Source organism: Chlorocebus sabaeus, chromosome 5 (genome assembly GCF_047675955.1).
Source record: "Chlorocebus sabaeus isolate Y175 chromosome 5, mChlSab1.0.hap1, whole genome shotgun sequence".
Classification (NCBI taxonomy): Eukaryota; Metazoa; Chordata; class Mammalia; order Primates; family Cercopithecidae; genus Chlorocebus; species Chlorocebus sabaeus.
In genome coordinates, this window is record NC_132908.1 from 29,476,214 (window position 1) to 29,486,888 (window position 10,675).

At 39.6% G+C, this 10,675-nt stretch overlaps 2 pseudogenes; both read right to left on the reverse strand.

Moving 5' to 3' along the window:
* Positions 1 to 1,158: 1,158 nt before the first annotated feature.
* LOC103231617 (mitochondrial protein C2orf69-like) lies at positions 1,159 to 3,310 on the reverse strand (annotated as a pseudogene).
* A 170-nt stretch (positions 3,311 to 3,480) lies between these two features.
* Positions 3,481 to 9,868, reverse strand: LOC103231967 (angiogenic factor with G patch and FHA domains 1 pseudogene; annotated as a pseudogene).
* Positions 9,869 to 10,675: the final 807 nt, after the last annotated feature.

Below are 10,675 nucleotides of genomic sequence, written 5' to 3' on the forward strand. Positions count from 1 at the left end.
AGATTGTCAACTAAAAATTAAGCGATAGTGCTCAAGTGTAATGTTTTGTTTTCTGTGTTTTAGAGATGAGGTCTCACTATGTTGCCCAGGCTGGAGTGCAGCAGCTAGTCAAAAACACAATCATGGTACATTACAGCCTAGGCTCAAAGGGTCCTCCTGACTTAGCCTCCTGAGCGTTGGGACTAAAGGGACATGTCACCACACCTGGCTATGTTTTTAAAAACTACCTTTATGCTATCGCACATTTTTGGACATTGGGAAACAAATATGTTTTGACTCTCAAGAAAAAAGTACTTGGTGGCACATTAAAGAATGAGTGAATGAGTTTACAAAACACAAGAGGCAGGGTACAGCTATTCCAAAACAATAGGAAACAACATCGTGCCTTTGCATTTGTTTGAAGAGAAATAAAATGTTTCCACTCAACTTTTAAGTGCCAAAATAGCTAACTACTGTTAAAATGTCACCAAAATTAGTAACATTACTCAGAAAATCAACTATCTCCACCAGAAACAATTTCAGTTACCTTTTACAAGAATTATGTTGTAACTTTTATTTCTAAGGGTCTTCTATCTCCTTGGTATTATCACAAACCACCTTGTTAGATTTCAAATCAACTAATTCTAACTCAACCCGAATTAAAACTTGCTCACATTCCAAAGCAAGAAATCGTACTGCAGGCCAGGCGCAGTGGCTCACGCCTGTAATCCCAGCACTTTGGGAGGCCGAGGTGGGTGGATCACCTGAGGTTGGTAGTTCGAGATCAGCTTGACCAACATGGAGAAACACCATCTCCACTAGAAAAAAAAAAAAAAAAAAAAATACAAAATTAGCTGGGCGTGGGGGCACATGCCTGTAATCCCAGCTACTTGGGAGGCTGAGGCAGGAGAATCGCTTGAACCCATGAGGTGGAGATTACGGTGAGCCAAGACAGTGCCATTGCACTTCAGCCTGGGCAACAAGAGTGAGATTCCATTTCAAAAAAATTAAAAAAAAAACAAAACTATTGCACATTACACTCAAATTTGAGAAATGTGTGCTTCCCTCCATACCCCAAACTGACAATGCATCTATGAATTACATTCCATTATCTGAATTTGTAACACTCAAAGTGCTTATGCTCTTCCACTGAACAAGTACATTAATACACTTGTAGTCTCAAAATACTTCACAAATTCTGAAGGAATTCTCTATGTAGGGAGCTTCCTTTGTGAAATGAATGCAGCTACTCATCAGCATACCAATATCCCCAAGTATCTAAACAAATTTATTTTGCTCCTTTCCAATCCAAGATCTCATTGGATCACTTACCCAAGTGTTCCATGGGTGTGAACAGTAATTCTTGTTTGTGCAAATTCTTTCAAGACTTGTGGATAAGTAATCCCAGTATTCCTTCCTCCGGATGACCACCACCCAGCCAATACATTGTTCTTATGCTTTTAATGAAAGCATTTGTTTTTGTCTTTCTTGGCTTCTTTCAATTCAAAGAAACTGATTCAAAACAACACATTTATTGAATCTAGTCAAAGGAAAACATGCATCATTTAGTGGTGGTGGATAAAAACACATGACTGACTAATCAAGGTTTTTCGAAGGTCCTCTCTTTTCCTCCCTGGAAATGATTTGTAGTATGAGAAGAATTGGACATTTACAATGAGATGCTGTGGAATCCTTATTCCAATCATTCAAATTTTTGATAAATTACTCTGACTTAAAAGCATTAACTAATAACATATAAATGTGTCTGGTATTGGTGGGTTCTTGGTCTCACTGACTTCAAGAATGAAGCCACAGACCCTCTCAGGAGTGTTACAGTTCTTAAAGATGGTGTGTCCGGAGTTTGTTCCTTCAGATGTTCAGATGTGTCTAGAGCTTCTTCCTTCTGGTGGGTTCGTGGTCTCGCTGTCAGGAGTGAAGCTGCAGACCTTCGTGGTGTTACAGCTCTTAAAGGCAGCGCGTCTGGAGTCGCTCGTTCTTCCCGGTGGGTTCGTGGTCTGGCTGGCTTCAGAAGTGAAGCTGCAGGCCTTCTCTGCGGTGAGCGTTACAGCTCACAAAGGCAGCATGGACCCAAAGAGTGAGCAGCACCAAGATTTATTGCAAAGAGCGAAAAAACAAAGCTTCCACAGTGTGGAAGGGAACCCCAGGGAACCCCAGCGGGTTGCCACTAGCTGGCTCCAGCAGCCTGCTTTTATTCCCTTATCTGGCCCCACCAACATCCTGCTGATTGGTCCATTTTACAGAGAACTGATTGGTCCGTTTTGACAGAGTGCTGATTGGTGCGTTTACAATCCTTGAGCTAGACACAGAGTCACAGAGTGCTAGTCCTCCAAGTCTCCACTAGGTTAGCTAGATACAGAGTATCAATTGGTGTATTCACAAACCCTGAGCTAGACACAGAGTGCTAATTGGTGCACATAGGATCCTCCTACTAGATATAAAAGTTTTCCAACTCCCCATCCAGTTCAGGAGCCCAGCTGGCTTCACCCAGTGGATCCTTCACCGGGGCTGCAAGCAGAATTGCCTGCCAGTCCCGAGTCGCGCCTGCACTCCTCAGCCCTTGGGCTGTTCGTGGGACCGGGCGCCACAGAGCAGGGTAACGGCGCCGGTAAGGGAGGCTCAGGCAGCGCGGGAGCCCACCACAGGGGGGGGGGCTCAGACATGGTGGGCTGCAGGTCCCCAGCCCTACCCCGCGGGGAAGCAGCTAAGGCCCGGAGATAATTTGAGTGCCGCGCAGGCGGGCCGGCACTGCTGGAGGACCTGGCGCAGCCTCCGCAGCTGCTGGCCCAGGTGCTAAGCCTCTCACCGCCCTGGGCCCCCGGTGCCTGCCGGCCGCTCCGTGTGCTGGGCCCACCGAGCCCGTGCCCGCCTGAACTCGCACTGACCCGTGAGCACAGTCCCGGTTCCCGCCCGTGCCTCTCCCTCCACACCTCCCGGCAAACAAAGGGAGGAGGCTCCGGCCTCAGCCAGCCCAGAGAGGGGCTCCCACGGTGCTGTGGCGGGCTGAAGGGCTCCTCAAGCGCCGCCAGAGTGGACGCCAAGAGCGGAGGTCGAGGAGGCGCTGAGAGTGAGGGCAGCTAGCACATTGTCACCTCTCATAAAGGTGCTTAAAAGCTCCAGATGCTGTATTGCCTTCTGGGAAACCAAACATGTTACTTTTCAGAAAACTATCACGGCAGCTGAAGTTGTGCAAATGTGCTCAGGAGCACTTTATCACCCAAATACAGCTATTGGGGAACCGGTGGGCTAAAATGGCTGCAATAATTTCTAGACTCCAATTTTCCCATTGGTAATTTGCAGGATGATGAGTCATAATTTCACAATAATCCTGCACATCCCCGGGGAAAGAGAGGACGTGGTGGCTGCAGTTCCTACTCAGCTCGTTTCCTGGCGATGATCCGCCACTCCAGTCCCTCCCCGGTCACTACCAACAGGAACAACTCTGCACAGCGCTAGGGTCAGCTCCCCCAAGGGCGGACACTGTCAGCTCTGAGGTGGCGCCCGGTGGCTGAGAGGGAGCTTCGCGCCCGCTGCTGCCGCTGGGCTCATGGTTCTGTCCTGAGAGAAGGAAGAGGCATCTCCAATTCCAACCTGTGGCAGCAGGAAGAACAACCGCAGTGAAGGCAAAACCGGAGCTCCTTATTGGAAGGCAGAGAGTGGGGGATCCTCAGTAAGGGACTGCACTGGACTGAAGCCGGCATGAGGCATTAACGTCAGAGACTGACGTCACCGCGCAGCACCGGATTTTTATTTATTTATTTATTTAATTTATTTTTTTGAAACGGAGTGTCTCTCTGTTGCCAGCCTGGAGTGTAGTGGTGCGATCTTGGCTCACTGTAACCTCCACCTCCCGGGTTCAAGCAATTCTCCTGCCTCAGTCTCCTGACTAGCTGGAACTACAGGCCAGTGCCACCATGCCCAGCTAATTGCTGTATTTTTAGTAGAAAAGAGGTTTCATCATGTTGACCAAGATGGTCTGATCTCTTGACCTCCTGATCAGCCTCCCAAAGTGCGGATATTTTTTTTTCTATTGTTAAATTGTATTCCATTATGTGTATACACTATATTCGCTTTATCCATTTATTCCTGATGGGCACTAAGATTGATTGCATATCTTGGCTATTGTTAATAGAGGTATGATAAATATGAGAGTGCAGCTATCTCTTCAATATACTAATTTTATTTCCTTTTGATATATACTCATTAATGGAATTGCTGGATTATATGGTAGTTCCATTTTTAGGTTTTTGTTTTGAGACACCTGCATAATTTTACATGCAGGTTTCTTATAAATAAATAAATCTAAAAATGTACTAAATTTACAATCGCACCAACAGTGTATAAGTGTTGCCTTTTCTCCACATCCTCATCCAAACCTTGTTATCTTTTGTCTTCTTGATAATAGCCATTGTAAATGGGGTGAGGTACTATTTCATGTGGTTTTGGATTGCATTTTCCAGATGATTAGTGATGTTGAGCATTTCTTTGTGTCTTCTTTGGAAAAATGTCTATTCAAGTTTTTGCTCACTCTTTAATTGGGTTTTTTATTTTTATTGCTGTTGAGTGTGATATATATTTTGGATATTAACTCCCTGCCAGATGCACATATTTTCTTTTTATTTATATGTTGTCTTTTGACTCTATTAATAGATTTCTATGCTGTCCAGAAGCTTTTATTTTAAATATTTTATTGATATTAATGTTTTTGTTTTCTGACTTGATACAGAAGTGTTTTTCGTCAGCTTCACAGGTTAGCTGTCTTCTATCTCATTACTTTCAAGAGTTTTTCTTTGTTTTGATTTTATGCAATTCAATCATTATTCTTTTTTAAGATTTAGTTTATGTATAATCGACACATAATAATTGTACATATTTATGGGGTACAGTGTGATGTTTCTATGCATGTTTACACTGTACAGTGACCCAATCAGGGTAATTTGCATATCTAGCAGTGTAAAAATTTATAATTTATTTGTGCTATTAAAGTTCAAAAATCTCTCTTCTAGCTGTATTGTAACAAACAGTACATTATATTAGCTATAGTCACCCTACTGGGTAATAGGACACCAAAATTTATTCTCCCTGTCTGTAACTTTGACAAACCTCTCGCCATTCCTTCATCCCATCACTCTCCCTAGCGTCTAGTAACCACCATTCTACTCTCTACTTCTGTAAGATCCACTTTTTTAGATTTCACATATGAGTGACATCATGTGGTCTTTTTCTTTCTGTGACTGGCTTATTTCACTTAGCATAATGTCCTCTAGGTTCATCCATGTTCACATAAATGATAGAAGTTCATTCTGTTGTATGAGTGAACCTAATTCCTGTGCGTGTGCATGTGCATGTGTATGTGTATAACATTGTCTTCATTTTTCTGTAAATAGGCACTTATACACTGTTGGTGATAATTTAAATTGGTACAACCATTAGGAAAAACAGCATGGAGGTTCTTCAAGAAATTATAAATAAAACTACCATATATATGACTCAGCAGTCTCACCACTGGCTATATATCAAAAGGAAATAAAGCCAGTATGTCAAAAAGATAATTGCACTCCCATGTTTATTGAAGCAGTATTCACAATAACCAAAATAATTATTTCTTTTAAGTATTTCTTAATTTATCTTTTCTGACACATTATACTCTAAACTTTTATAGGATTCATACCTGGTTTCCAATTTCTGAAAATTATGAGTCACTGATTTTTTTTGAATATTGCCTTCCTGTTTATATAGTCTAGTGAAACAATTAAGTGTTTTTCATTTCTTCTCATCTAATTTTCATATATATTTGTATTTTGTATTAATTTGCTTTCTAAAATGTATATTACTACGTTAATTGTGCTCAGCATTCCAGTTTACTAGTCCTCTCATCAGCTCAGTCTATTTCAATGTGTAATTTGTATGCTGTACATTAAATTGTTTTACCAAATTTTCAACAGTTTGTTTTCCTTTTGCCTCTTTCCCAAATTTGACTTGACAAGCTCATAGTTTTTTCCACATTATTTTGGTTTCCTGTTTTTTCATTATATTGGCAAACGTGTAATTATAAACTTCATAACTGAGTTTTATGTGCCAGATAATTTATCTAATGTTTCACTCTAGTAGTTCATCACTTTGTGTGCAACATAATTTATAGTTTAGCTCTCAAATATAGGAGACATCACACTCCGGATGCCTGCAGGTAGTTTCTCTTTGTTTATTCCATTTGCCTTGTCAGAAGCTGAACAACCCACATGGATCTGACGTCCTTGTGATCAGATGCATCTGAATGAAGCACTGACCTCTTAGGTCTATACTTCTCTGGATTATAACTTTTATTTACTTCTGGTCCTGAGAAGTTTTCATAATTTTCTTTCAACTACATTAGGTATTGTATGAATTCTTGTAACTTCTTGGTGATTTTAATTACCTGAATTAAGTTTTTAAAGCATGTTATTTTCCTGGAAAGCAGAAATATCAACAGTTGCACACATGAGTAAAATATTTTACCTAGATTCTCTATGGCATAGATCACTACCTCGTGAGAAATTCCAAGTTTCTTCGCTAGAAATACCACTCTCTTCAATAGACCATGTTGTAATAATTTGTAGAATATGATTACTTTTTTACCATTAGAAAATTAATTATGCACAAATCTCTGTGAATAGTACTTGGTCAGAATTATTGTTTATTATTGTTTCCTTTTAACTTACAGCTAATATGGCTAAAAGTATTTACCTGAATTTAGATCTTTTGGCTTCAGTTGCCATTTTACCTCATTAGCACTTTCCTAACTCCATAAAAAGTATCATTTGAATTTTTAAATTTAGAATTTATTGAAGAGTATTTTTAATGTTACAATGTTTTTATTGCAGTTGAAGACATTTTCATTAAATATCTTAAATATGAGGCCCTGGCTAAGTATTCCTTATGTACCAGAAATCAGATTTCTCTGGCACAACTCCATTGCCTGCAATATTTATGAAAACTACAAGTGCCAGCACACTATTTCAACACTGTACTCAATTGTTCATATCTAAATATCTAATTAGCTATGAAACAAACCAAATATAAACACTGAAGATATAGTGCAATAAACGGATTCCTCAAAAAAGAAAACAACACATGACTAATTTTCTACAACATATCATCTGTTCATTAGTTCTTCAATAATATGTAGGCTATTTCAAGTATAAGAGGGTGTTTTATCTAGTTTCTAAAGGGCATAAACAATGATGCCTATAGTCAGATTTATTTTTATAAACTTTTGATGTTTCTTTTGCTGTGTACCTTACTGTGAATATATGGAGACATAGACAAATGTACATTTAAGTCATTAGTGGTTATGAGTTTTGCTTATGTGGCTTTTTGCTTATATGGATGTCATAAATGACAAGATAAAATAAGGAAGCTAGATAAACTCATCTTTTCCCTGTAAACTTTAGTCCACTTACTGCATAACGAGTCAATATTTATTAGTTTAAAAAACGTTTTTTTAAAATTTGCAAACCAAACTTTATTACAAGTTTCTGAATCAAGAAGGGGTAAACTGTGACACAGTTCCTCTGTGCCACAGACTCTTTTGGGGAGATAAGTAGTGCAAAAAATATAATAAAATAAGAGTTTCCAAACTCTATTTTTTTGAAATGCTTGAGTTTTCTTCTATGACACTCTACAGTCCCTTTTACCCAGGGTCCTGGTACCTAGGTCATCTTTTTAAGGTTTAGTTTCTGGGAAATTTTCAGCAAACCTCTCTCATGCTTTGTCTCAGTTTGTTTTTGTTTCCGAGAAGCTGAATGTCTTCAACTGAGGATGGATTGCCTGTCCCCAAGCCTCCGTGTGTACACTGAAGCTGAGGCTGAATAGATTTCCCTACCCACCATCCTTCCCCTGGCTATCTCCTTTTTTCCAACCCATCTTCTCCAACATCTCCTGATATTGGTGGCTGTCAGTAATTTCAGAATGAACAGATGCAGGAGCCCCATCTCTCTAGAATGTTCCTTCATTTCCAATCTGCTCACTATGTTTTCCAGCTCCATCTTATATTTTAGATTCTTTGATGTCTATTCATGTTCATAATCTATATTCTGTAAACCCTATTTTAGTCATATTTTCTTTAATTATTTACTTATTTCCAACTCATTTTCCTCTTTACTTAGTGGTAGACCAACAAAAGATTCATATTTCTTATCAAGGCAAAGGTGAGTTCTAACCTGCCATGGTTCACAGCTATCGCAACTATCACTGCCAGGGTGAATGTGAAAGGGTAACATAGTCCTTCCAATTTTAAATTTATGTCTGTGCTCAAGTACATAAGGGTCTCATTTAGTTTTCAGCTAAACAATTCATTTTCCATGAACAATTGTTCAATTTTGACTGCTTTGATCTAGAAGGACATAACTTTATAAATCATGGTCAAAATAAATTTCTGCATGAAACCTACTGACACCAACTTCAGGGATTCAAAGAGTATGCCCTAGACCATTTTCTCTTCCAATTGTAGCGGGTTTCACAGCAGTAATGATAACCAGTGACCCTGTCTGCAGCATAGGCAATCTAATGACAATTATTCTAATAGATGGGGGGCATTTTTTCCTCATTTTCCTCCTGAGTATCTTCTGCAGTTACACTGCCTTCACAGGCAATGTGAGGAGGGGCTGCGCAGGGGCCCTATAGACACCTGTGGAGCCAGAGGCCACAAGAGTGCGGGCAGCAAAAGGCAGCCTTGCCCCTGCTGGCTGCTGTGGCTCCCAGTTGGACGCCCTGATACTCATTGCCTGGAGCCAAATGGGGCTGTGGGCAATGAGGAAGGGGACTGCTGATGGCCCTCCCTGACCTGCATGGCCTGGGATGTGGAAAACCCCTGGGAAATATATATACATATGCATATATATACATATACATACATATATACACATGTATATACACATATATACATATACATATATGCACACACACACATATATATTATTTTTTTGAGACAGACTCTCACTCTGTTGCCCAGGCTGGAGTGCAGTGATGTGATCTCAGTTCACTGCAACCTCCGCCTCCCGGGTTCAAGCGATTCTCCTGCCTTAGCTTCTTAAGTACCTGGGATTACAGGGGCATGCCGCCCGACCCGGCTAATTTTTGTATTTTTAGTAGAGACAGGGTTTCACCATGTTGGCCTGGCTGGACTTCAACTCCTGACCTCAGGTGATCTACCCATCTTGGCCTCCCAAAGTAGTGGGATTACAGGTGTGAGCCACCGCATCTGCCCACCCCTGGGAACTATTATATCTTCCCCAGTACAGGAACAGTGGGAGGAGCATCAAAGTCAAGGGGCCAGAAGTGCTCCGGTTGTTCCCAGGTTGAGCCAGAAACAGTGGCCAAGAGAGTTTTAAATAAAGTTTACATGTGACTAGATATGACCTGCTGATTACTATTAATTTTTTTTCCACATTTATTGAGCTATGACTTACACATTGAAAAGTGTATTTATTTGGGGTGTACAATAGAGAGCTTTGAGATGTGTATACATCTTTAAATTATCTCAATGAAGCTGGTTAACATATCTAGCACCTCACATAGTTACTTTATACATTTCACTGTGTGTGATGAAACCACCTGAGGTCTACTTTAGTATCAAATTTCAACTACACGTTATTATTAACTATAGTTGCCATTTTGCACATTAGGTCCCCAGCAGTTTTTCATTATATAACTGAAGGTATGCACCCTTCAATGGATATCTCTCCTCCTTTTCCCATTTCCTAGCCCATGCTAACTACCCCTCTTCTTCCCGTTTCTTTCTTTTATTTTTAAATCTACATATAAATGAGATCATGCAATATTTGTCTTTCTGCATTTTGCTTATCTCACTCAGCACCATGTCTTCAAGGCTCATCGATATTTTTTAACTAAAACAATTTCATTCCTCATTGAAACTGAAATTATCTCTGTCTTACGGTTTATCCATTTATTTGTATCAGAGGAATGCAGATGCCCTCGGCTACACTTATGTTATGTCTGTTGGCTATATACTCTGAATTGGGATTAATGGTTCTTTTAGTTTAAAAATTTTAAGAAAACTCCATACTGTTTTTTGTTCATTTTTGTTTTTGTTTTATGAAAGCTGCACCAATGGACATGCTTAGCAACTGTGTGCAAATATTCTATTTTCTGTGCACCCTAACACTTTGTTCTTTTGACACTTTGATAATAGCTGTCCTAACACCATGATAAGGTAATTTCTCATTTTGATTTTGATTTTAATTACACTGATAATTAGCAATGTTGAGAAACTTTTCATACACCTGCTGGCCATTTGTATGTCTTTGGAAAAATGGATATTTTGCCCAGTTAATCAGGGAATTGGTTTTTGTTTTGTTCTCCTGTGGGTGTTTTTCTTTATTATATTGATTAGCATTATAGATATTTCGAATAGTAACATATTATCCTACATATGGTTTACATATATTTTCTCCCATCTCATATATTGTCTTTATATTTTGTTGATTCTTTCTTTTATCATGCAGAAACTTCTTTCTTTGATATAGTTCCATTTTTTAATTTTTGCTTTTGTTGCCTGTGTTCTTTGTGTAGAATCCAAAACATCATTGCCACAACCAGGGTAAAGGAGCTTTTTCCCCATTTTTTAAAGAGGATTCATAATTTCAGTTCTTATGTTTAAGCCTTAAATTGTAAACTCATT